Raw genomic sequence first — 22,474 nt, forward strand, 5'->3', positions numbered from 1 at the left:
TGCACGGAAGACACGACGGTGTTGTCAGCGAGATCACAACTCTAGCTTGACATGACTGTTTCAGTGGGAGAGGGAAAAAACAAAGACACCTGGCGCTAGAGTTTTCCCATTATATTAGCTTACTCTGGAGGAGATGGAGAAAACGAAGATTATTTTGCCGAATCGTATATTAGTGCAGGTTGAATTTCCACGCTATGGTAACTAAAAGATTACTGCTCCCCGTCGGGGAATCGAACCCCGGTCTCCCGCGTGACAGGCGGGGATACTGACCACTATACTAACGAGGATTTGCGCATGCACGGCAGACACGACGGTATTGTCTTCGAGATTACAACTCTAGCTTGACATGACCGTTTCAGTGGGAGACGAAAAAAAAACAAAGACACCTTGCGCTAGAGCTTCCCCTTTATATTAGCTTACTCCGGGGGAGATGGAGAAAACGAAGATTATTTTGCCGAATGATATATTAGTGCAGGTTGAATTTCCGCCCTATGGTAACTAAACAATTACTGCTCCCCGTCGGGGAATCGAACCCCGGTCTCCCGCGTGACAGGCGGGGATACTGACCACTATACTAACGAAGATATGCGCAGGACGGCAGACTAGACGGTGTTGTCTGCGAGATCAACACTCTTGCTTGACACGACTGTTTCAGTGGGAGAGAAAAAAAACAGACACCTGGAACTAGAGCTTTTCCATTATATTAGCTTACTCTGGAGGAGATGGAGTAAACGAAGATTATTTTGCCGAACGGTATATTAGTGCAGGTTGAATTTCCACCCTATGGTAACTAAATGATTACTGCTCCCCATCGGGGAATCGAACCCCGGTCTCGCGCGTGACAGGCGGGGATACTGACCACTATACTAACGAGGATATGCGCATGCACGGCAGACACGACGGTATTGTCTGCGAGATCACAACTCTAGCTTGAAATGACTGTTTCAGCGGGAGAGGAAAAAAAAGAAAGACACCTGGAGCTAGAGCTTCCACATTATAATAGCTTACTCTGGAGGAGATGGAGAAAACGAAGATTATTTTGCCGAATCGTATATTAGTGCAGGTTGAATTTCCACGCTATGGTAACTAAAAGATTACTGCTCCCCGTCGGGGAATCGAACCCCGGTCTCCCGCGTGACAGGCGGGGATACTGACCACTATACTAACGAGGATATGCGCATGCACGGCAGACACGACGGTATTGTCTTCGAGATTACAACTCTAGCTTGACATGACCGTTTCAGTGGGAGAGGAAAAAAAAACAAAGACACCTGGCGCTAGAGCTTCCACATTATATTAGCTTACTCTGGAGGAGATGGAGAGAACGAAGATTATTTTGCCGAATGGTATAGCAGTGCAGGTTCAATTTCCAACCTATGGAAACTAAAGAATTAATGCTGCCCATCGGGGAATCGAACCCTGGTCTCCCACGTGACAGGCGGGGATACTGACCACTATACTAACGAGGATATGCGCATGCACGGCAGACACGACGGTGTTGTCAGCGAGATCACAACTCTAGCTTGACATGACTGTTTCAGTGGGACAGAAAAAAGAACACCTGGCGCTAGAGCTTCCCCATTATATTAGCTTACTCTGGGGGAGATGGAGAAAACGAAGTTTATTTTGCCGAATGATATATTAGTGCAGGTTGAATTTCCACACTATGGTAACTTAAAAATTACTGCTCCCCGTCGGGGAATCGAACCCCGGTCTCCCGCGTGACAGGCGGGGATACTGACAACTATACTAACGAGGATATGCGCATGCACGGCCGACACGACGGTGTGTTCAGCGAGATCACAACTCTAGCTTGACATGACTGTTTCAGTGGGAAAGAAAAAAAGAACACCTGGCGCTAGAGCTTCTTCATTATATTAGCTTACTCTGGAGGAGATGGAGAAAACGAAGATTATTTTGCCGAATGATATATTAGTGCAGGTTGAATTTCTTCCCTATGGTAACTAAAAAATTACTGCTCCACGTCGGGGAATTAAACCCCGGTCTCCCGCGTGACAGGCGGGGATACTGGCCACTATACTAAGGAGGATATGCGCATGCACGGCAGACACGACGGTATTGTCTGCGAGATCACAACTCTAGCTTGAAGTGACTGTTTCAGTGGGACAGAAAAAAAGAACACCTGGCGCTAGAGCTTCCCCATTATATTAGCTTACTCTGGAGGAGATGGAGAAAACGAAGATTATTTTGCCGAATGATATATTAGTGCAGGTTGAATTTCCACCCTATGGCAACTAAAAAATTACTGCTCCCTGTCGGGGAATTAAACCCCGGTCTCCCGCGTGACAGGCGGGGATACTGACCACTATACTAACGAGGATATGTGTATGCACGGAAGACACGACGGTGTTGTCAGCGAGATCACAACTCTAGCTTCACATGGCTGTTTCAGTGGGAGAGGGAAAAAACAAAGACACCTGGCGCTAGAGTTTTCCCATTATATTAGCTTACTCTGGAGGAGATGGAGTAAACGAAGAGTATTTTGCCGAATGGTATATTAGTGCAGGTTGAATTTCCACCCTATGGTAACTAAATGATTACTGCTCCCCATCGGGGAATCGAACCCCGGTCTCCCGCGTGAGAGGCGGGGATACTGACCACTATACTAACGAGGATATGCGCATGCACGGCAGACACGACGGTATTGTCTGCGAGTTCACAACTCTAGCTTGAAATGACTGTTTCAGCGGGAGAGGAAAAAAAAGAAAGACACCTGGCGCTAGAGCTTCCACATTATATTAGCTTACTCTGGAGGAGATGGAGAAAACGAAGATTATTTTGCCGAATGGTATATTAGTGCAGGTTGAATTTCCACCCTATGGTAACTAAAAAATTACTGCTCCCTGTCGGGAAATTAAACCCCGGTCTCCCGCGTGACAGGCGGGGATACTGGCCAGTGCAGGTTCAATTTCCACCCTTTGGTAACTAAAAATTTACTGCTCCCCGTCGGGGAATCGAACCCCGGTCGCCCGCGTGACAGGCGGGGATACTGACCACTATACTAACGAGGACATGTGTATGCACGGAAGACAGGACGGTGTTGTCAGCGAGATCACAACTCTAGCTTGACATGACTGTTTCAGTTGGAGAGGAAAAAAAACAAAGACACCTGGCGCTAGAGTTTCCCCATTATATTAGCTTACTCTGGAGGAGTTGGAGAGAACGAAGATTATTTTGCCGATTGGTATAGCAGTGCAGGTTCAATTTCCACCCTATGGTAACTAAAAAATTACTGCTCCCCGTCGGGGAATCGAACCCCGGTCTCCCGCGTGACCGGCGGGGATACTGACAACTATACTAACGAGAATATGCGCATGCACGGCCGACACGACGGTGTTGTCAGCGAGATCACAACTCTAGCTTGACATGACTGTTTCAGGGGGACAGAAAAAAAGAACACCTGGCGCTAGAGCTTCCCCATTATATTAGCTTACTCTGGAGGAGATGGAGAAAACGAAGATTATTTTGCCGAATGATATATTAGTGCAGGTTGAATTTCCACCCTATGGTAACTAAAAGATTACTGCTCCCCGTCGGGGAATCGAACCCCGGTCTCCCGCGTGACAGGCGGGGATACTGACCACTATACTAACGAGGATATGCGCATGCACGGCAGACACGACGGTATTGTCTTCGAGATCACAACTCTAGCTTGACATGACCGTTTCAGTGGGAGAGGAAAAAAACAAAGACACCTGGCGCTAGAGCTTCCACATTATATTAGCTTACTCTGGAGGAGATGGAGAGAACGAAGATTATTTTGCCGAATGGTATAGAAGTGCCGGTCAATTTCCAACCTATGGAAACTAAAAAATTAATGCTGCCCATCGGGGAATTGAACCCGGTCTCCCACGTGACAGGCGGGGATACTGACCACTACACTAACGAGAATATGCGCATGCACGGCAGACACGACGGTGCTGTCAGCGAGATCACAACTCTAGCTTGACATGACTGTTTCAGTGGGAGAGGAAAAAAAACAGACACCTGGCGCTAGAGTTTTCCCATTCTATTAGCTTACTCTGGAGGAGATGGAGAGAACGAAGATTATTTTGCCGATTGGTATAGCAGTGCAAGTTCAATTTCCACCCTATGGTAACTAAAAAATTACTGCTCCCCGTCGGGGAATTAAACCCCGGTCTCCCGCGTGACAGGCGGGGATACTGACCACTATACTAACGAGGATATGCGCATGCACGGCAGACACGACGGTGTTGTCAGCGAGATCCCAACTCTCGCTTGACATGACTTTTTCAGTGGGACAGAAAAAAAAACACCTTGCGCTAGAGCTTCCCCTTTATATTAGCTTACTCCGGGGGAGATGGAGAAAACGAAGATTATTTTGCCGAATGATATATTAGTGCAGGTTGAATTTCCACCCTATGGTAACTAAACAATTACTGCTCCCCGTCGGGGAATCGAACCCCGGTCTCCCGCGTGACAGGCGGGGATACTGACAACTATACTAACGAGGATATGCGCATGCACGGCTGACACGACGGTGTTGTCAGCGAGATCACAACTCTAGCTTGACATGACTGTTTCAGTGGGACAGAAAAAAAGAACACCTGGCGCTAGAGCTTCCCCATTATATTACCTTACTCTGGGGGAGATGGAGAAAACGAAGATTATTTTGCCGAATGTTATATTAGCGCAGGTTGAATTTCCACACTATGGTAACTTAAAAATTACTGCTCCCCGTCGGGGAATCGAACCCCGGTCTCCCGCGTGACAGGCGGGGATACTGACCACTATACTAACGAGGATATGTGTATGCACGGAAGACACGACGGTGTTGTCAGCGAGATCACAACTCTAGCTTGACATGACTGTTTCAGTGGGAGAGGGAAAAAACAAAGACACCTGGCGCTAGAGTTTTCCCATTATATTAGCTTACTCTGGAGGAGATGGAGAAAACGAAGATTATTTTGCCGAATCGTATATTAGTGCAGGTTGAATTTCCACGCTATGGTAACTAAAAGATTACTGCTCCCCGTCGGGGAATCGAACCCCGGTCTCCCGCGTGACAGGCGGGGATACTGACCACTATACTAACGAGGATTTGCGCATGCACGGCAGACACGACGGTATTGTCTTCGAGATTACAACTCTAGCTTGACATGACCGTTTCAGTGGGAGACGAAAAAAAACAAAGACACCTTGCGCTAGAGCTTCCCCTTTATATTAGCTTACTCCGGGGGAGATGGAGAAAACGAAGATTATTTTGCCGAATGATATATTAGTGCAGGTTGAATTTCCGCCCTATGGTAACTAAACAATTACTGCTCCCCGTCGGGGAATCGAACCCCGGTCTCCCGCGTGACAGGCGGGGATACTGACCACTATACTAACGAAGATATGCGCAGGACGGCAGACTAGACGGTGTTGTCTGCGAGATCAACACTCTTGCTTGACACGACTGTTTCAGTGGGAGAGAAAAAAAACAGACACCTGGAACTAGAGCTTTTCCATTATATTAGCTTACTCTGGAGGAGATGGAGTAAACGAAGATTATTTTGCCGAACGGTATATTAGTGCAGGTTGAATTTCCACCCTATGGTAACTAAATGATTACTGCTCCCCATCGGGGAATCGAACCCCGGTCTCGCGCGTGACAGGCGGGGATACTGACCACTATACTAACGAGGATATGCGCATGCACGGCAGACACGACGGTATTGTCTGCGAGATCACAACTCTAGCTTGAAATGACTGTTTCAGCGGGAGAGGAAAAAAAAGAAAGACACCTGGAGCTAGAGCTTCCACATTATAATAGCTTACTCTGGAGGAGATGGAGAAAACGAAGATTATTTTGCCGAATCGTATATTAGTGCAGGTTGAATTTCCACGCTATGGTAACTAAAAGATTACTGCTCCCCGTCGGGGAATCGAACCCCGGTCTCCCGCGTGACAGGCGGGGATACTGACCACTATACTAACGAGGATATGCGCATGCACGGCAGACACGACGGTATTGTCTTCGAGATTACAACTCTAGCTTGACATGACCGTTTCAGTGGGAGAGGAAAAAAAAACAAAGACACCTGGCGCTAGAGCTTCCACATTATATTAGCTTACTCTGGAGGAGATGGAGAGAACGAAGATTATTTTGCCGAATGGTATAGCAGTGCAGGTTCAATTTCCAACCTATGGAAACTAAAGAATTAATGCTGCCCATCGGGGAATCGAACCCTGGTCTCCCACGTGACAGGCGGGGATACTGACCACTATACTAACGAGGATATGCGCATGCACGGCAGACACGACGGTGTTGTCAGCGAGATCACAACTCTAGCTTGACATGACTGTTTCAGTGGGACAGAAAAAAGAACACCTGGCGCTAGAGCTTCCCCATTATATTAGCTTACTCTGGGGGAGATGGAGAAAACGAAGTTTATTTTGCCGAATGATATATTAGTGCAGGTTGAATTTCCACACTATGGTAACTTAAAAATTACTGCTCCCCGTCGGGGAATCGAACCCCGGTCTCCCGCGTGACAGGCGGGGATACTGACAACTATACTAACGAGGATATGCGCATGCACGGCCGACACGACGGTGTGTTCAGCGAGATCACAACTCTAGCTTGACATGACTGTTTCAGTGGGACAGAAAAAAAGAACACCTGGCGCTAGAGCTTCTTCATTATATTAGCTTACTCTGGAGGAGATGGAGAAAACGAAGATTATTTTGCCGAATGATATATTAGTGCAGGTTGAATTTCTTCCCTATGGTAACTAAAAAATTACTGCTCCACGTCGGGGAATTAAACCCCGGTCTCCCGCGTGACAGGCGGGGATACTGGCCACTATACTAAGGAGGATATGCGCATGCACGGCAGACACGACGGTATTGTCTGCGAGATCACAACTCTAGCTTGAAGTGACTGTTTCAGTGGGACAGAAAAAAAGAACACCTGGCGCTAGAGCTTCCCCATTATATTAGCTTACTCTGGAGGAGATGGAGAAAACGAAGATTATTTTGCCGAATGATATATTAGTGCAGGTTGAATTTCCACCCTATGGCAACTAAAAAATTACTGCTCCCTGTCGGGGAATTAAACCCCGGTCTCCCGCGTGACAGGCGGGGATACTGACCACTATACTAACGAGGATATGTGTATGCACGGAAGACACGACGGTGTTGTCAGCGAGATCACAACTCTAGCTTCACATGGCTGTTTCAGTGGGAGAGGGAAAAAACAAAGACACCTGGCGCTAGAGTTTTCCCATTATATTAGCTTACTCTGGAGGAGATGGAGTAAACGAAGAGTATTTTGCCGAATGGTATATTAGTGCAGGTTGAATTTCCACCCTATGGTAACTAAATGATTACTGCTCCCCATCGGGGAATCGAACCCCGGTCTCCCGCGTGAGAGGCGGGGATACTGACCACTATACTAACGAGGATATGCGCATGCACGGCAGACACGACGGTATTGTCTGCGAGTTCACAACTCTAGCTTGAAATGACTGTTTCAGCGGGAGAGGAAAAAAAAGAAAGACACCTGGCGCTAGAGCTTCCACATTATATTAGCTTACTCTGGAGGAGATGGAGAAAACGAAGATTATTTTGCCGAATGGTATATTAGTGCAGGTTGAATTTCCACCCTATGGTAACTAAAAAATTACTGCTCCCTGTCGGGAAATTAAACCCCGGTCTCCCGCGTGACAGGCGGGGATACTGGCCAGTGCAGGTTCAATTTCCACCCTTTGGTAACTAAAAATTTACTGCTCCCCGTCGGGGAATCGAACCCCGGTCGCCCGCGTGACAGGCGGGGATACTGACCACTATACTAACGAGGACATGTGTATGCACGGAAGACAGGACGGTGTTGTCAGCGAGATCACAACTCTAGCTTGACATGACTGTTTCAGTTGGAGAGGAAAAAAAACAAAGACACCTGGCGCTAGAGTTTCCCCATTATATTAGCTTACTCTGGAGGAGTTGGAGAGAACGAAGATTATTTTGCCGATTGGTATAGCAGTGCAGGTTCAATTTCCACCCTATGGTAACTAAAAAATTACTGCTCCCCGTCGGGGAATCGAACCCCGGTCTCCCGCGTGACCGGCGGGGATACTGACAACTATACTAACGAGAATATGCGCATGCACGGCCGACACGACGGTGTTGTCAGCGAGATCACAACTCTAGCTTGACATGACTGTTTCAGGGGGACAGAAAAAAAGAACACCTGGCGCTAGAGCTTCCCCATTATATTAGCTTACTCTGGAGGAGATGGAGAAAACGAAGATTATTTTGCCGACTGATATATTAGTGCAGGTTGAATTTCCACCCTATGGTAACTAAAAGATTACTGCTCCCCGTCGGGGAATCGAACCCCGGTCTCCCGCGTGACAGGCGGGGATACTGACCACTATACTAACGAGGATATGCGCATGCACGGCAGACACGACGGTATTGTCTTCGAGATCACAACTCTAGCTTGACATGACCGTTTCAGTGGGAGAGGAAAAAAACAAAGACACCTGGCGCTAGAGCTTCCACATTATATTAGCTTACTCTGGAGGAGATGGAGAGAACGAAGATTATTTTGCCGAATGGTATAGAAGTGCCGGTCAATTTCCAACCTATGGAAACTAAAAAATTAATGCTGCCCATCGGGGAATTGAACCCGGTCTCCCACGTGACAGGCGGGGATACTGACCACTACACTAACGAGAATATGCGCATGCACGGCAGACACGACGGTGCTGTCAGCGAGATCACAACTCTAGCTTGACATGACTGTTTCAGTGGGAGAGGAAAAAAAACAGACACCTGGCGCTAGAGTTTTCCCATTCTATTAGCTTACTCTGGAGGAGATGGAGAGAACGAAGATTATTTTGCCGATTGGTATAGCAGTGCAAGTTCAATTTCCACCCTATGGTAACTAAAAAATTACTGCTCCCCGTCGGGGAATTAAACCCCGGTCTCCCGCGTGACAGGCGGGGATACTGACCACTATACTAACGAGGATATGCGCATGCACGGCAGACACGACGGTGTTGTCAGCGAGATCCCAACTCTCGCTTGACATGACTTTTTCAGTGGGACAGAAAAAAAACACCTTGCGCTAGAGCTTCCCCTTTATATTAGCTTACTCCGGGGGAGATGGAGAAAACGAAGATTATTTTGCCGAATGATATATTAGTGCAGGTTGAATTTCCACCCTATGGTAACTAAACAATTACTGCTCCCCGTCGGGGAATCGAACCCCGGTCTCCCGCGTGACAGGCGGGGATACTGACAACTATACTAACGAGGATATGCGCATGCACGGCTGACACGACGGTGTTGTCAGCGAGATCACAACTCTAGCTTGACATGACTGTTTCAGTGGGACAGAAAAAAAGAACACCTGGCGCTAGAGCTTCCCCATTATATTACCTTACTCTGGGGGAGATGGAGAAAACGAAGATTATTTTGCCGAATGTTATATTAGCGCAGGTTGAATTTCCACACTATGGTAACTTAAAAATTACTGCTCCCCGTCGGGGAATCGAACCCCGGTCTCCCGCGTGACAGGCGGGGATACTGACCACTATACTAACGAGGATATGTGTATGCACGGAAGACACGACGGTGTTGTCAGCGAGATCACAACTCTAGCTTGACATGACTGTTTCAGTGGGAGAGGGAAAAAACAAAGACACCTGGCGCTAGAGTTTTCCCATTATATTAGCTTACTCTGGAGGAGATGGAGAAAACGAAGATTATTTTGCCGAATCGTATATTAGTGCAGGTTGAATTTCCACGCTATGGTAACTAAAAGATTACTGCTCCCCGTCGGGGAATCGAACCCCGGTCTCCCGCGTGACAGGCGGGGATACTGACCACTATACTAACGAGGATTTGCGCATGCACGGCAGACACGACGGTATTGTCTTCGAGATTACAACTCTAGCTTGACATGACCGTTTCAGTGGGAGACGAAAAAAAAACAAAGACACCTTGCGCTAGAGCTTCCCCTTTATATTAGCTTACTCCGGGGGAGATGGAGAAAACGAAGATTATTTTGCCGAATGATATATTAGTGCAGGTTGAATTTCCGCCCTATGGTAACTAAACAATTACTGCTCCCCGTCGGGGAATCGAACCCCGGTCTCCCGCGTGACAGGCGGGGATACTGACCACTATACTAACGAAGATATGCGCAGGACGGCAGACTAGACGGTGTTGTCTGCGAGATCAACACTCTTGCTTGACACGACTGTTTCAGTGGGAGAGAAAAAAAACAGACACCTGGAACTAGAGCTTTTCCATTATATTAGCTTACTCTGGAGGAGATGGAGTAAACGAAGATTATTTTGCCGAACGGTATATTAGTGCAGGTTGAATTTCCACCCTATGGTAACTAAATGATTACTGCTCCCCATCGGGGAATCGAACCCCGGTCTCGCGCGTGACAGGCGGGGATACTGACCACTATACTAACGAGGATATGCGCATGCACGGCAGACACGACGGTATTGTCTGCGAGATCACAACTCTAGCTTGAAATGACTGTTTCAGCGGGAGAGGAAAAAAAAGAAAGACACCTGGAGCTAGAGCTTCCACATTATAATAGCTTACTCTGGAGGAGATGGAGAAAACGAAGATTATTTTGCCGAATCGTATATTAGTGCAGGTTGAATTTCCACGCTATGGTAACTAAAAGATTACTGCTCCCCGTCGGGGAATCGAACCCCGGTCTCCCGCGTGACAGGCGGGGATACTGACCACTATACTAACGAGGATATGCGCATGCACGGCAGACACGACGGTATTGTCTTCGAGATTACAACTCTAGCTTGACATGACCGTTTCAGTGGGAGAGGAAAAAAAAACAAAGACACCTGGCGCTAGAGCTTCCACATTATATTAGCTTACTCTGGAGGAGATGGAGAGAACGAAGATTATTTTGCCGAATGGTATAGCAGTGCAGGTTCAATTTCCAACCTATGGAAACTAAAGAATTAATGCTGCCCATCGGGGAATCGAACCCTGGTCTCCCACGTGACAGGCGGGGATACTGACCACTATACTAACGAGGATATGCGCATGCACGGCAGACACGACGGTGTTGTCAGCGAGATCACAACTCTAGCTTGACATGACTGTTTCAGTGGGACAGAAAAAAGAACACCTGGCGCTAGAGCTTCCCCATTATATTAGCTTACTCTGGGGGAGATGGAGAAAACGAAGTTTATTTTGCCGAATGATATATTAGTGCAGGTTGAATTTCCACACTATGGTAACTTAAAAATTACTGCTCCCCGTCGGGGAATCGAACCCCGGTCTCCCGCGTGACAGGCGGGGATACTGACAACTATACTAACGAGGATATGCGCATGCACGGCCGACACGACGGTGTGTTCAGCGAGATCACAACTCTAGCTTGACATGACTGTTTCAGTGGGACAGAAAAAAAGAACACCTGGCGCTAGAGCTTCTTCATTATATTAGCTTACTCTGGAGGAGATGGAGAAAACGAAGATTATTTTGCCGAATGATATATTAGTGCAGGTTGAATTTCTTCCCTATGGTAACTAAAAAATTACTGCTCCACGTCGGGGAATTAAACCCCGGTCTCCCGCGTGACAGGCGGGGATACTGGCCACTATACTAAGGAGGATATGCGCATGCACGGCAGACACGACGGTATTGTCTGCGAGATCACAACTCTAGCTTGAAGTGACTGTTTCAGTGGGACAGAAAAAAAGAACACCTGGCGCTAGAGCTTCCCCATTATATTAGCTTACTCTGGAGGAGATGGAGAAAACGAAGATTATTTTGCCGAATGATATATTAGTGCAGGTTGAATTTCCACCCTATGGCAACTAAAAAATTACTGCTCCCTGTCGGGGAATTAAACCCCGGTCTCCCGCGTGACAGGCGGGGATACTGACCACTATACTAACGAGGATATGTGTATGCACGGAAGACACGACGGTGTTGTCAGCGAGATCACAACTCTAGCTTCACATGGCTGTTTCAGTGGGAGAGGGAAAAAACAAAGACACCTGGCGCTAGAGTTTTCCCATTATATTAGCTTACTCTGGAGGAGATGGAGTAAACGAAGAGTATTTTGCCGAATGGTATATTAGTGCAGGTTGAATTTCCACCCTATGGTAACTAAATGATTACTGCTCCCCATCGGGGAATCGAACCCCGGTCTCCCGCGTGAGAGGCGGGGATACTGACCACTATACTAACGAGGATATGCGCATGCACGGCAGACACGACGGTATTGTCTGCGAGTTCACAACTCTAGCTTGAAATGACTGTTTCAGCGGGAGAGGAAAAAAAAGAAAGACACCTGGCGCTAGAGCTTCCACATTATATTAGCTTACTCTGGAGGAGATGGAGAAAACGAAGATTATTTTGCCGAATGGTATATTAGTGCAGGTTGAATTTCCACCCTATGGTAACTAAAAAATTACTGCTCCCTGTCGGGAAATTAAACCCCGGTCTCCCGCGTGACAGGCGGGGATACTGGCCAGTGCAGGTTCAATTTCCACCCTTTGGTAACTAAAAATTTACTGCTCCCCGTCGGGGAATCGAACCCCGGTCGCCCGCGTGACAGGCGGGGATACTGACCACTATACTAACGAGGACATGTGTATGCACGGAAGACAGGACGGTGTTGTCAGCGAGATCACAACTCTAGCTTGACATGACTGTTTCAGTTGGAGAGGAAAAAAAACAAAGACACCTGGCGCTAGAGTTTCCCCATTATATTAGCTTACTCTGGAGGAGTTGGAGAGAACGAAGATTATTTTGCCGATTGGTATAGCAGTGCAGGTTCAATTTCCACCCTATGGTAACTAAAAAATTACTGCTCCCCGTCGGGGAATCGAACCCCGGTCTCCCGCGTGACCGGCGGGGATACTGACAACTATACTAACGAGAATATGCGCATGCACGGCCGACACGACGGTGTTGTCAGCGAGATCACAACTCTAGCTTGACATGACTGTTTCAGGGGGACAGAAAAAAAGAACACCTGGCGCTAGAGCTTCCCCATTATATTAGCTTACTCTGGAGGAGATGGAGAAAACGAAGATTATTTTGCCGAATGATATATTAGTGCAGGTTGAATTTCCGCCCTATGGTAACTAAAAAATTACTGCTCCCCGTCGGGGAATCGAACCCCGGTCTCCCGCGTGACAGGCGGGGATACTGACCACTATACTAACGAGGACATGTGTATGCACGGAAGACACGACGGTGTTGTCAGCGAGATCACAACTCTAGCTTGACATGACTGTTTCAGTGGGAGAAGAAAAAAAACAAAGACACCTGGCGCTAGAGTTTCCCCATTATATTAGCTTACTCTGGAGGAGATGGAGAGAACGAAGATTATTTTGCCGATTGGTATAGCAGTGCAGGTTCAATTTCCATTCTATGGTAACTAAAAAATTACTGCTCCCCGTTCGGCAATCGAACCCCGGTCTCCCGCGTGACAGGCGGGGATACTGACAATATACTAACGAGGATTTGCGCATGCACGGCAGACACGATGGTGTTGCCAGCGAGATCACAACTCTAGCTTGACATGACTGTTTCAGTGGGAGAGGAAAAAAAACAAAGACACCTGGCGCTAGAGTTTTCCCATTCTATTAGCTTACTCTGGAGGAGATGGAGAGAACGAAGATTATTATGCCGATTGGTATAGCAGTGCAAGTTCAATTTCCATCCTATGGTAACTAAAAAATTACTGCTCCCCGTCGGGGAATTAAACCCCGGTCTCCCGCGTGACAGGCAGGGATACTGACCACTATACTAACGAGGATATGCGCATGACGGCAGACACGACGGTGTTGTCTGTGAGATCAACACTCTTGCTTGACACGACTGTTTCAGTGGGAGAGAAGAAAAACAGAAACCTGGAACTAGAGCTTCTCCATTATATTAGCTTACTCTGGAGGAGATGGAGTAAACGAAGATTATTTTGCCGAATGGTATATTAGTGCAGGTTGAATTTCCACCCTATGGTAACTAAAAGATTACTGCTCCCCGTCGGGGAATCAAACCGCGGTCTCCCGCGTGACAGGCGGGGATACTGACCACTATACTAACGAGGATATGCGCATCGACGGCAGACTCGACGGTATTGTCTGCGAGATCACAACTCTAGCTTGACATGACTGTTTCAGTGGGAGAGGAAGAAAAACAAAGACACCTGGCGCTAGAGTTTCCCCATTATATTAGCTTACTCTGGAGGAGATGGAGAGAACGAAGATTATTTTGCCGATTAGTATAGCAGTGCAGGTTCGATTTCCCCTCTATGGTAACTAAAAAATTACTGCTCCCCGTTCGGCAATCGAACCCCGGTCTCCCGCGTGATAGGCGGGGATACTAACCACTATACTAACGAGGATATGGGCATGCACGGCAGACACGACGGTGTTGTCAGCGAGGTCCCAACTCTCGCTTGACATGACTTTTTCAGTGGGACAGAAAAAACACTCCTTGCGCTAGAGCTTCCCCATTATATTAGCTTACTCCGGGGGAGATGGAGAAAACGAAGATTATTTTGCCGAATGATATATTAGTGCAGGTTGAATTTCCACCCTATGGTAACTAAAAAATTACTGCTCCCCGTCGGGGAATCGAACCCCGGTCTCCCGCGTGACAGGCGGGGATACTGAAAACTATACTAACGAGGACATGCGCATGCACGGCTGACACGACGGTGTTGTCAGCGAGATCAAAACTCTAGCTTGACATGACTGTTTCAGTGGGACAGAAAGAAAGAACAACTGGCGCTAGAGCTTCCCCATTATATTAGCTTACTCTGGAGGAGATGGAGAAAACGAAGATTATTTTGCCGAATGATATATTAGTGCAGGTTGAATTTCCGCCCTATGGTAACTAAAAAATTACTGCTCCCCGTCGGGGAATTAAACCCCGGTCTTCTGCGTGACAGGCAGGGATACTGACCACTATACTAACGAGGATATGCGCACGACGGCAGACACGACGGTTTTGTCTGCGAGATCAACACTCTAGCTTGACACGACTGTTTCAGTGGGAAAGAAAAAAAAACAGACACCTGGCGCTAGAGCTTCCCCAATATAATAGCTTACTCTGGAGGAGATGGAGAAAACGAAGATTATTTTGCCGAATGGTATATTAGTGCAGGTTGAATTTCCACCCTATGGTAACTAAAAGATTACTGCTCCCCGTCGGGGAATCGAACCCCGGTCTCCCGCGTGACAGGCGGGGATACTGACCACTATACTAACGAGGATATGCGCATGCACGGCAGACACGACGGTATTGTCTTCGAGATCACAACTCTAGCTTGACATGACCGTTTCAGTGGGAGAGGAAAAAAACAAAGACACCTGGCGCTAGAGCTTCCACATTATATTAGCTTACTCTGGAGGAGATGGAGAGAACGAAGATTATTTTGCCGAATGGTATAGAAGTGCCGGTCAATTTCCAACCTATGGAAACTAAAAAATTAATGCTGCCCATCGGGGAATTGAACCCGGTCTCCCACGTGACAGGCGGGGATACTGACCACTACACTAACGAGAATATGCGCATGCACGGCAGACACGACGGTGCTGTCAGCGAGATCACAACTCTAGCTTGACATGACTGTTTCAGTGGGAGAGGAAAAAAAACAGACACCTGGCGCTAGAGTTTTCCCATTCTATTAGCTTACTCTGGAGGAGATGGAGAGAACGAAGATTATTTTGCCGATTGGTATAGCAGTGCAAGTTCAATTTCCACCCTATGGTAACTAAAAAATTACTGCTCCCCGTCGGGGAATTAAACCCCGGTCTCCCGCGTGACAGGCGGGGATACTGACCACTATACTAACGAGGATATGCGCATGCACGGCAGACACGACGGTGTTGTCAGCGAGATCCCAACTCTCGCTTGACATGACTTTTTCAGTGGGACAGAAAAAAAAACACCTTGCGCTAGAGCTTCCCCTTTATATTAGCTTACTCCGGGGGAGATGGAGAAAACGAAGATTATTTTGCCGAATGATATATTAGTGCAGGTTGAATTTCCACCCTATGGTAACTAAACAATTACTGCTCCCCGTCGGGGAATCGAACCCCGGTCTCCCGCGTGACAGGCGGGGATACTGACAACTATACTAACGAGGATATGCGCATGCACGGCTGACACGACGGTGTTGTCAGCGAGATCACAACTCTAGCTTGACATGACTGTTTCAGTGGGACAGAAAAAAAGAACACCTGGCGCTAGAGCTTCCCCATTATATTACCTTACTCTGGGGGAGATGGAGAAAACGAAGATTATTTTGCCGAATGTTATATTAGCGCAGGTTGAATTTCCACACTATGGTAACTTAAAAATTACTGCTCCCCGTCGGGTAATCGAACCCCGGTCTCCCGCGTGACAGGCGGGGATACTGACCACTATACTAACGAGGATATGTGTATGCACGGAAGACACGACGGTGTTGTCAGCGAGATCACAACTCTAGCTTGACATGACTGTTTCAGTGGGAGAGGGAAAAAACAAAGACACCTGGCGCTAGAGTTTTCCCATTATATTAGCTTACTCTGGAGGAGATGGAGAAAACGAAGATTATTTTGCCGAATCGTATATTAGTGCAGGTTGAATTTCCACGCTATGGTAACTAAAAGATTACTGCTCCCCGTCGGGGAATCGAACCCCGGTCTCCCGCGTGACAGGCGGGGATACTGACCACTATACTAACGAGGATATGCGCATGCACGGCAGACACGACGGTATTGTCTTCGAGATTACAACTCTAGCTTGACATGACCGTTTCAGTGGGAGACGAAAAAAAAACAAAGACACCTTGCGCTAGAGCTTCCCCTTTATATTAGCTTACTCCGGGGGAGATGGAGAAAACGAAGATTATTTTGCCGAATGATATATTAGTGCAGGTTGAATTTCCGCCCTATGGTAACTAAACAATTACTGCTCCCCGTCGGGGAATCGAACCCCGGTCTCCCGCGTGACAGGCGGGGATACTGACCACTATACTAACGAGGATATGCGCAGGACGGCAGACTAGACGGTGTTGTCTGCGAGATCAACACTCTTGCTTGACACGACTGTTTCAGTGGGAGAGAAAAAAAACAGACACCTGGAACTAGAGCTTTTCCATTATATTAGCTTACTCTGGAGGAGATGGAGTAAACGAAGATTATTTTGCCGAACGGTATATTAGTGCAGGTTGAATTTCCACCCTATGGTAACTAAATGATTACTGCTCCCCATCGGGGAATCGAACCCCGGTCTCGCGCGTGACAGGCGGGGATACTGACCACTATACTAACGAGGATATGCGCATGCACGGCAGACACGACGGTATTGTCTGCGAGATCACAACTCTAGCTTGAAATGACTGTTTCAGCGGGAGAGGAAAAAAAAGAAAGACACCTGGAGCTAGAGCTTCCACATTATAATAGCTTACTCTGGAGGAGATGGAGAAAACGAAGATTATTTTGCCGAATCGTATATTAGTGCAGGTTGAATTTCCACGCTATGGTAACTAAAAGATTACTGCTCCCCGTCGGGGAATCGAACCCCGGTCTCCCGCGTGACAGGCGGGGATACTGACCACTATACTAACGAGGATATGCGCATGCACGGCAGACACGACGGTATTGTCTTCGAGATTACAACTCTAGCTTGACATGACCGTTTCAGTGGGAGAGGAAAAAAAACAAAGACACCTGGCGCTAGAGCTTCCACATTATATTAGCTTACTCTGGAGGAGATGGAGAGAACGAAGATTATTTTGCCGAATGGTATAGCAGTGCAGGTTGAATTTCCAACCTATGGAAACTAAAGAATTAATGCTGCCCATCGGGGAATCGAACCCCGGTCTCCCGCGTGACAGGCGGGGATACTGACAACTATACTAACGAGGATATGCGCATGCACGGCCGACACGACGGTGTGTTCAGCGAGATCACAACTCTAGCTTGACATGACTGTTTCAGTGGGACAGAAAAAAAGAACACCTGGCGCTAGAGCTTCTTCATTATATTAGCTTACTCTGGAGGAGATGGAGAAAACGAAGATTATTTTGCCGAATGATATATTAGTGCAGGTTGAATTTCTTCCCTATGGTAACTAAAAAATTACTGCTCCACGTCGGGGAATTAAACCCCGGTCTCCCGCGTGACAGGCGGGGATACTGGCCACTATACTAAGGAGGATATGCGCATGCACGGCAGACACGACGGTATTGTCTGCGAGATCACAACTCTAGCTTGAAGTGACTGTTTCAGTGGGACAGAAAAAAAGAACACCTGGCGCTAGAGCTTCCCCATTATATTAGCTTACTCTGGAGGAGATGGAGAAAACGAAGATTATTTTGCCGAATGATATATTAGTGCAGGTTGAATTTCCACCCTATGGTAACTAAAAAATTACTGCTCCCTGTCGGGGAATTAAACCCCGGTCTCCCGCGTGACAGGCGGGGATACTGACCACTATACTAACGAGGATATGTGTATGCACGGAAGACACGACGGTGTTGTCAGCGAGATCACAACTCTAGCTTCACATGGCTGTTTCAGTGGGAGAGGGAAAAAACAAAGACACCTGGCGCTAGAGTTTTCCCATTATATTAGCTTACTCTGGAGGAGATAGAGAGAACGAGGATTATTCTGCCGATTGGTATAACAGTGCAGGTTCAATTTCCACCCTATGGCAACTAAAAAATCACTGCTCCCCGTCGGGGAATTAAACCCCGGTCTCCCGCGTGACAGGCAGGGATACTGACCACTATACTAACGAGGATATGCGCAGGACGGCAGACTAGACGGTGTTGTCTGCGAGATCAACACTCTTGCTTGACACGACTGTTTCAGTGGGAGAGAAAAAAAACAGACACCTGGAACTAGAGCTTTTCCATTATATTAGCTTACTCTGGAGGAGATGGAGTAAACGAAGAGTATTTTGCCGAATGGTATATTAGTGCAGGTTGAATTTCCACCCTATGGTAACTAAATGATTACTGCTCCCCATCGGGGAATCGAACCCCGGTCTCCCGCGTGAGAGGCGGGGATACTGACCACTATACTAACGAGGATATGCGCATGCACGGCAGACACGACGGTATTGTCTGCGAGTTCACAACTCTAGCTTGAAATGACTGTTTCAGCGGGAGAGGAAAAAAAAGAAAGACACCTGGCGCTAGAGCTTCCACATTATATTAGCTTACTCTGGAGGAGATGGAGAAAACGAAGATTATTTTGCCGAATGGTATATTAGTGCAGGTTGAATTTCCACCCTATGGTAACTAAAAAATTACTGCTCCCTGTCGGGAAATTAAACCCCGGTCTCCCGCGTGACAGGCGGGGATACTGACCAGTGCAGGTTCAATTTCCACCCTTTGGTAACTAAAAATTTACTGCTCCCCGTCGGGGAATCGAACCCCGGTCGCCCGCGTGACAGGCGGGGATACTGACCACTATACTAACGAGGACATGTGTATGCACGGAAGACAGGACAGTGTTGTCAGCGAGATCACAACTCTAGCTTGACATGACTGTTTCAGTTGGAGAGGAAAAAAAACAAAGACACCTGGCGCTAGAGTTTCCCCATTATATTAGCTTACTCTGGAGGAGTTGGAGAGAACGAAGATTATTTTGCCGATTGGTATAGCAGTGCAGGTTCAATTTCCACCCTATGGTAACAAAAAATTACTGCTCCCCGTCGGGGAATCGAACCCCGGTCTCCCGCGTGACCGGCGGGGATACTGACAACTATACTAACGAGAATATGCGCATGCACGGCCGACACGACGGTGTTGTCAGCGAGATCACAACTCTAGCTTGACATGACTGTTTCAGGGGGACAGAAAAAAAGAACACCTGGCGCTAGAGCTTCCCCATTATATTAGCTTACTCTGGAGGAGATGGAGAAAACGAAGATTATTTTGCCGAATGATATATTAGTGCAGGTTGAATTTCCGCCCTATGGTAACTAAAAAATTACTGCTCCCCGTCGGGGAATTAAACCCGGGTCTTCCGCGTGACAGGCAGGGATACTGACCACTATACTAACGAGGATATGCGCATGACGGCAGACACGACGGTGTTGTCTGCGAGATCAACACTCTAGCTTGACACGACTGTTTCAGTTGGAAAGTAAAAAAAAACAGACACCTGGCGCTAGAGCTTCCCCAATATAATAGCTTACTCTGAAGGAGATGGAGAAAACGAAGATTATTTTGCCGAATCGTATATTAGTGCAGGTTGAATTTCCACGCTATGGTAACTAAAAGATTACTGCTCCCCGTCGGGGAATCGAACCCCGGTCTCCCGCGTGACAGGCGGGGATACTGACCACTATACTAACGAGGATATGCGCATGCACGGCAGACACGACGGTATTGTCTTCGAGATCACAACTCTAGCTTGACATGACCGTTTCAGTGGGAGAGGAAAAAAAACAAAGACACCTGGCGCTAGAGCTTCCACATTATATTAGCTTACTCTGGAGGAGATGGAGAGAACGAAGATTATTTTGCCGAATGGTATAGCAGTGCAGGTTCAATTTCCAACCTATGGAAACTAAAAAATTAATGCTGCCCATCGGGGAATCGAACCCCGGTCTCCCACGTGACAGGCGGGGATACTGACCACTATACTAACGAGGATATGCGCGCATGCACGGCAGACACGACGGTGTTGTCAGCGAGATCACAACTCTAGCTTGACATGACTGTTTCAGTGGGACAAAAAAAGAACACCTGGCGCTAGAGCTTCCCCATTATATTAGCTTACTCTGGAGGAGATGGAGAAAACGAAGATTATTTTGCCGAATGATATATTAGTGCAGGTTGAATTTCCACCCTATGGTAACTAAAAAATTACTGCTCCCTGTCGGGGAATTAAACCCCGGTCTCCCGCGTGACAGGCGGGGATACTGACCACTATACTAACGAGGATATGTGTATGCACGGAAGACACGACGGTGTTGTCAGCGAGATCACAACTCTAGCTCGACATGACTGTTTCAGTGGGAGAGGAAAAAAACAAAGACACCTGGCGCTAGGGTTTTTCCATTATATTAGCTTACTCTGGAGGAAATGGAGAGAACGAAGATTATTTTGCCGATTGGTATAGCAGTGCAGGTTCAATTTCCACCCTATGGCAACTAAAAAATCACTGCTCCCCGTCGGGGAATTAAACCCCGGTCTCCCACGTGACAGGCGGGGATACTGACCACTATACTAACGAGGATATGCGCATGCACGGCAGACACGATGGTGCTGTCAGCGAGATCACAACTCTAGCTAGACATGACTGTTTCAGTTGGAGAGGAAAAAAAACAGACACCTGGCGCTAGAGCTTCCCCATTATATTAGCTTACTCTGGAGGAGATGGAGAGAACGAAGATTATTTTGCCGATTGGTATAGCAGTGCAGGTTCAATTTCCACCCTATGGTAACTAAAAAAATTACTGCTCTCCATCGGGGAATCGAACCCCGGTCTCCCGCGTGACAGGCGGGGATACTAACCACTATACTAACGAGGATATGCGCATGCACGGCAGACACAACGGTGTTGTCAGCGAGATCACAACTCTCGCTTGACATGACTTTTTCAGTGGGACAGAAAAAAAACACCTGGCGCTAGAGTTTCCCCATTATATTAGCTTACTCTGGGGGAGATGGAGAAAACGAAGATTATTTTGCCGAATGATATATTAGTGCAGGTTGAATTTCCACACTATGGTAACTTAAAAATTACTGCTCCCCGTCGGGGAATTAAACCCCGGTCTCCCGCGTGACAGGCGGGGATACTGACCACTATACTAACGAGGATATGCGCATGCACGGCAGACACGACGGTATTGTCTGCGAGATCACAACTCTAGCTTGACATGACTGTTTCAGTGGGACAGAAAAAAAGAACACCTGACGCTAGAGCTTCCCCAGTATATTAGCTTACTCTGGAGGAGATGGAGAAAACGAAGATTATTTTGCCGAATGATATATTAGTGCAGGTTGAATTTACACCCTATGGTAACTAAAAAATTACTGCTCCCCGTCGGGGAATTAAACCCCGGTCTTCCGCGTGACAGGCAGGGACACTGACCACTATACTAACGAGGATATGCGCACGACGGCAGACACGACGGTTTTGTCTGCGAGATCAACACTCTAGCTTGACACGACTGTTTCAGTGGGAAAGAAAAAAAAACAGACACCTGGCGCTAGAGCTTCCCCAATATAATAGCTTACTCTGGAAGAGATGGAGAAAACGAAGATTATTTTGCTGAATGGTATATTAGTGCAGGTTGAATTTCCACCCTATGGTAACTAAAAGATTACTGATCCCCGTCGGGGAATCGAACCCCGGTCTCCCGCGTGACAGGCAGGGATACTGACCACTATACTAACGAGGATATGCGCATGCACGGCACACACGACGGTATTGTCTTCGAGATCACAACTCTAGCTTTACATGACCGTTTCAGTGGG

General features: G+C 47.4%; 47 non-coding genes across 47 annotated transcripts; all 47 read right to left on the reverse strand.

The window, feature by feature from the left end:
* Nucleotides 1-215: 215 nt before the first annotated feature.
* Nucleotides 216-287, reverse strand: TRNAD-GUC (transfer RNA aspartic acid (anticodon GUC)). The gene has a single exon. It is a non-coding gene; the product is annotated as a tRNA-Asp (tRNA).
* Nucleotides 288-512: 225 nt separating this feature from the next.
* Nucleotides 513-584, reverse strand: TRNAD-GUC (transfer RNA aspartic acid (anticodon GUC)). The gene has a single exon. It is a non-coding gene; the product is annotated as a tRNA-Asp (tRNA).
* A 220-nt stretch (nucleotides 585-804) lies between these two features.
* On the reverse strand, nucleotides 805-876 carry TRNAD-GUC (transfer RNA aspartic acid (anticodon GUC)). Its single transcript has one exon. It is a non-coding gene; the product is annotated as a tRNA-Asp (tRNA).
* Nucleotides 877-1,100: 224 nt separating this feature from the next.
* On the reverse strand, nucleotides 1,101-1,172 carry TRNAD-GUC (transfer RNA aspartic acid (anticodon GUC)). Its single transcript has one exon. It is a non-coding gene; the product is annotated as a tRNA-Asp (tRNA).
* Nucleotides 1,173-1,687: 515 nt separating this feature from the next.
* On the reverse strand, nucleotides 1,688-1,759 carry TRNAD-GUC (transfer RNA aspartic acid (anticodon GUC)). The gene has a single exon. It is a non-coding gene; the product is annotated as a tRNA-Asp (tRNA).
* Nucleotides 1,760-2,564: 805 nt separating this feature from the next.
* Nucleotides 2,565-2,636, reverse strand: TRNAE-CUC (transfer RNA glutamic acid (anticodon CUC)). Its single transcript has one exon. It is a non-coding gene; the product is annotated as a tRNA-Glu (tRNA).
* A 324-nt stretch (nucleotides 2,637-2,960) lies between these two features.
* TRNAD-GUC (transfer RNA aspartic acid (anticodon GUC)) lies at nucleotides 2,961-3,032 on the reverse strand. The gene has a single exon. It is a non-coding gene; the product is annotated as a tRNA-Asp (tRNA).
* A 515-nt stretch (nucleotides 3,033-3,547) lies between these two features.
* On the reverse strand, nucleotides 3,548-3,619 carry TRNAD-GUC (transfer RNA aspartic acid (anticodon GUC)). The gene has a single exon. It is a non-coding gene; the product is annotated as a tRNA-Asp (tRNA).
* A 515-nt stretch (nucleotides 3,620-4,134) lies between these two features.
* TRNAD-GUC (transfer RNA aspartic acid (anticodon GUC)) lies at nucleotides 4,135-4,206 on the reverse strand. Its single transcript has one exon. It is a non-coding gene; the product is annotated as a tRNA-Asp (tRNA).
* A 218-nt stretch (nucleotides 4,207-4,424) lies between these two features.
* Nucleotides 4,425-4,496, reverse strand: TRNAD-GUC (transfer RNA aspartic acid (anticodon GUC)). Its single transcript has one exon. It is a non-coding gene; the product is annotated as a tRNA-Asp (tRNA).
* A 219-nt stretch (nucleotides 4,497-4,715) lies between these two features.
* Nucleotides 4,716-4,787, reverse strand: TRNAD-GUC (transfer RNA aspartic acid (anticodon GUC)). The gene has a single exon. It is a non-coding gene; the product is annotated as a tRNA-Asp (tRNA).
* Nucleotides 4,788-5,010: 223 nt separating this feature from the next.
* TRNAD-GUC (transfer RNA aspartic acid (anticodon GUC)) lies at nucleotides 5,011-5,082 on the reverse strand. The gene has a single exon. It is a non-coding gene; the product is annotated as a tRNA-Asp (tRNA).
* A 224-nt stretch (nucleotides 5,083-5,306) lies between these two features.
* On the reverse strand, nucleotides 5,307-5,378 carry TRNAD-GUC (transfer RNA aspartic acid (anticodon GUC)). The gene has a single exon. It is a non-coding gene; the product is annotated as a tRNA-Asp (tRNA).
* Nucleotides 5,379-5,598: 220 nt separating this feature from the next.
* TRNAD-GUC (transfer RNA aspartic acid (anticodon GUC)) lies at nucleotides 5,599-5,670 on the reverse strand. Its single transcript has one exon. It is a non-coding gene; the product is annotated as a tRNA-Asp (tRNA).
* Nucleotides 5,671-5,894: 224 nt separating this feature from the next.
* Nucleotides 5,895-5,966, reverse strand: TRNAD-GUC (transfer RNA aspartic acid (anticodon GUC)). The gene has a single exon. It is a non-coding gene; the product is annotated as a tRNA-Asp (tRNA).
* A 515-nt stretch (nucleotides 5,967-6,481) lies between these two features.
* Nucleotides 6,482-6,553, reverse strand: TRNAD-GUC (transfer RNA aspartic acid (anticodon GUC)). Its single transcript has one exon. It is a non-coding gene; the product is annotated as a tRNA-Asp (tRNA).
* Nucleotides 6,554-7,358: 805 nt separating this feature from the next.
* On the reverse strand, nucleotides 7,359-7,430 carry TRNAE-CUC (transfer RNA glutamic acid (anticodon CUC)). Its single transcript has one exon. It is a non-coding gene; the product is annotated as a tRNA-Glu (tRNA).
* Nucleotides 7,431-7,754: 324 nt separating this feature from the next.
* TRNAD-GUC (transfer RNA aspartic acid (anticodon GUC)) lies at nucleotides 7,755-7,826 on the reverse strand. The gene has a single exon. It is a non-coding gene; the product is annotated as a tRNA-Asp (tRNA).
* Nucleotides 7,827-8,341: 515 nt separating this feature from the next.
* Nucleotides 8,342-8,413, reverse strand: TRNAD-GUC (transfer RNA aspartic acid (anticodon GUC)). Its single transcript has one exon. It is a non-coding gene; the product is annotated as a tRNA-Asp (tRNA).
* Nucleotides 8,414-8,928: 515 nt separating this feature from the next.
* TRNAD-GUC (transfer RNA aspartic acid (anticodon GUC)) lies at nucleotides 8,929-9,000 on the reverse strand. Its single transcript has one exon. It is a non-coding gene; the product is annotated as a tRNA-Asp (tRNA).
* A 217-nt stretch (nucleotides 9,001-9,217) lies between these two features.
* On the reverse strand, nucleotides 9,218-9,289 carry TRNAD-GUC (transfer RNA aspartic acid (anticodon GUC)). Its single transcript has one exon. It is a non-coding gene; the product is annotated as a tRNA-Asp (tRNA).
* Nucleotides 9,290-9,508: 219 nt separating this feature from the next.
* On the reverse strand, nucleotides 9,509-9,580 carry TRNAD-GUC (transfer RNA aspartic acid (anticodon GUC)). The gene has a single exon. It is a non-coding gene; the product is annotated as a tRNA-Asp (tRNA).
* A 223-nt stretch (nucleotides 9,581-9,803) lies between these two features.
* On the reverse strand, nucleotides 9,804-9,875 carry TRNAD-GUC (transfer RNA aspartic acid (anticodon GUC)). Its single transcript has one exon. It is a non-coding gene; the product is annotated as a tRNA-Asp (tRNA).
* A 225-nt stretch (nucleotides 9,876-10,100) lies between these two features.
* TRNAD-GUC (transfer RNA aspartic acid (anticodon GUC)) lies at nucleotides 10,101-10,172 on the reverse strand. Its single transcript has one exon. It is a non-coding gene; the product is annotated as a tRNA-Asp (tRNA).
* Nucleotides 10,173-10,392: 220 nt separating this feature from the next.
* On the reverse strand, nucleotides 10,393-10,464 carry TRNAD-GUC (transfer RNA aspartic acid (anticodon GUC)). Its single transcript has one exon. It is a non-coding gene; the product is annotated as a tRNA-Asp (tRNA).
* Nucleotides 10,465-10,688: 224 nt separating this feature from the next.
* On the reverse strand, nucleotides 10,689-10,760 carry TRNAD-GUC (transfer RNA aspartic acid (anticodon GUC)). Its single transcript has one exon. It is a non-coding gene; the product is annotated as a tRNA-Asp (tRNA).
* Nucleotides 10,761-11,275: 515 nt separating this feature from the next.
* On the reverse strand, nucleotides 11,276-11,347 carry TRNAD-GUC (transfer RNA aspartic acid (anticodon GUC)). The gene has a single exon. It is a non-coding gene; the product is annotated as a tRNA-Asp (tRNA).
* Nucleotides 11,348-12,152: 805 nt separating this feature from the next.
* On the reverse strand, nucleotides 12,153-12,224 carry TRNAE-CUC (transfer RNA glutamic acid (anticodon CUC)). The gene has a single exon. It is a non-coding gene; the product is annotated as a tRNA-Glu (tRNA).
* Nucleotides 12,225-12,548: 324 nt separating this feature from the next.
* TRNAD-GUC (transfer RNA aspartic acid (anticodon GUC)) lies at nucleotides 12,549-12,620 on the reverse strand. Its single transcript has one exon. It is a non-coding gene; the product is annotated as a tRNA-Asp (tRNA).
* A 515-nt stretch (nucleotides 12,621-13,135) lies between these two features.
* On the reverse strand, nucleotides 13,136-13,207 carry TRNAD-GUC (transfer RNA aspartic acid (anticodon GUC)). The gene has a single exon. It is a non-coding gene; the product is annotated as a tRNA-Asp (tRNA).
* Nucleotides 13,208-13,726: 519 nt separating this feature from the next.
* On the reverse strand, nucleotides 13,727-13,798 carry TRNAD-GUC (transfer RNA aspartic acid (anticodon GUC)). The gene has a single exon. It is a non-coding gene; the product is annotated as a tRNA-Asp (tRNA).
* A 1,389-nt stretch (nucleotides 13,799-15,187) lies between these two features.
* Nucleotides 15,188-15,259, reverse strand: TRNAD-GUC (transfer RNA aspartic acid (anticodon GUC)). Its single transcript has one exon. It is a non-coding gene; the product is annotated as a tRNA-Asp (tRNA).
* A 515-nt stretch (nucleotides 15,260-15,774) lies between these two features.
* On the reverse strand, nucleotides 15,775-15,846 carry TRNAD-GUC (transfer RNA aspartic acid (anticodon GUC)). Its single transcript has one exon. It is a non-coding gene; the product is annotated as a tRNA-Asp (tRNA).
* A 218-nt stretch (nucleotides 15,847-16,064) lies between these two features.
* Nucleotides 16,065-16,136, reverse strand: TRNAD-GUC (transfer RNA aspartic acid (anticodon GUC)). Its single transcript has one exon. It is a non-coding gene; the product is annotated as a tRNA-Asp (tRNA).
* A 219-nt stretch (nucleotides 16,137-16,355) lies between these two features.
* TRNAD-GUC (transfer RNA aspartic acid (anticodon GUC)) lies at nucleotides 16,356-16,427 on the reverse strand. The gene has a single exon. It is a non-coding gene; the product is annotated as a tRNA-Asp (tRNA).
* A 223-nt stretch (nucleotides 16,428-16,650) lies between these two features.
* TRNAD-GUC (transfer RNA aspartic acid (anticodon GUC)) lies at nucleotides 16,651-16,722 on the reverse strand. The gene has a single exon. It is a non-coding gene; the product is annotated as a tRNA-Asp (tRNA).
* Nucleotides 16,723-16,947: 225 nt separating this feature from the next.
* On the reverse strand, nucleotides 16,948-17,019 carry TRNAD-GUC (transfer RNA aspartic acid (anticodon GUC)). Its single transcript has one exon. It is a non-coding gene; the product is annotated as a tRNA-Asp (tRNA).
* Nucleotides 17,020-17,239: 220 nt separating this feature from the next.
* On the reverse strand, nucleotides 17,240-17,311 carry TRNAD-GUC (transfer RNA aspartic acid (anticodon GUC)). Its single transcript has one exon. It is a non-coding gene; the product is annotated as a tRNA-Asp (tRNA).
* Nucleotides 17,312-17,535: 224 nt separating this feature from the next.
* On the reverse strand, nucleotides 17,536-17,607 carry TRNAD-GUC (transfer RNA aspartic acid (anticodon GUC)). The gene has a single exon. It is a non-coding gene; the product is annotated as a tRNA-Asp (tRNA).
* A 1,101-nt stretch (nucleotides 17,608-18,708) lies between these two features.
* On the reverse strand, nucleotides 18,709-18,780 carry TRNAD-GUC (transfer RNA aspartic acid (anticodon GUC)). Its single transcript has one exon. It is a non-coding gene; the product is annotated as a tRNA-Asp (tRNA).
* A 220-nt stretch (nucleotides 18,781-19,000) lies between these two features.
* Nucleotides 19,001-19,072, reverse strand: TRNAE-CUC (transfer RNA glutamic acid (anticodon CUC)). Its single transcript has one exon. It is a non-coding gene; the product is annotated as a tRNA-Glu (tRNA).
* A 324-nt stretch (nucleotides 19,073-19,396) lies between these two features.
* TRNAD-GUC (transfer RNA aspartic acid (anticodon GUC)) lies at nucleotides 19,397-19,468 on the reverse strand. Its single transcript has one exon. It is a non-coding gene; the product is annotated as a tRNA-Asp (tRNA).
* Nucleotides 19,469-20,276: 808 nt separating this feature from the next.
* Nucleotides 20,277-20,348, reverse strand: TRNAD-GUC (transfer RNA aspartic acid (anticodon GUC)). The gene has a single exon. It is a non-coding gene; the product is annotated as a tRNA-Asp (tRNA).
* An 810-nt stretch (nucleotides 20,349-21,158) lies between these two features.
* On the reverse strand, nucleotides 21,159-21,230 carry TRNAD-GUC (transfer RNA aspartic acid (anticodon GUC)). The gene has a single exon. It is a non-coding gene; the product is annotated as a tRNA-Asp (tRNA).
* Nucleotides 21,231-21,453: 223 nt separating this feature from the next.
* TRNAD-GUC (transfer RNA aspartic acid (anticodon GUC)) lies at nucleotides 21,454-21,525 on the reverse strand. Its single transcript has one exon. It is a non-coding gene; the product is annotated as a tRNA-Asp (tRNA).
* Nucleotides 21,526-21,742: 217 nt separating this feature from the next.
* TRNAD-GUC (transfer RNA aspartic acid (anticodon GUC)) lies at nucleotides 21,743-21,814 on the reverse strand. Its single transcript has one exon. It is a non-coding gene; the product is annotated as a tRNA-Asp (tRNA).
* Nucleotides 21,815-22,326: 512 nt separating this feature from the next.
* TRNAD-GUC (transfer RNA aspartic acid (anticodon GUC)) lies at nucleotides 22,327-22,398 on the reverse strand. Its single transcript has one exon. It is a non-coding gene; the product is annotated as a tRNA-Asp (tRNA).
* Nucleotides 22,399-22,474: the final 76 nt, after the last annotated feature.

Source organism: Rhipicephalus microplus, chromosome 9 (genome assembly GCF_043290135.1).
Source record: "Rhipicephalus microplus isolate Deutch F79 chromosome 9, USDA_Rmic, whole genome shotgun sequence".
In the NCBI taxonomy this organism is placed as follows: domain Eukaryota; kingdom Metazoa; phylum Arthropoda; class Arachnida; order Ixodida; family Ixodidae; genus Rhipicephalus; species Rhipicephalus microplus.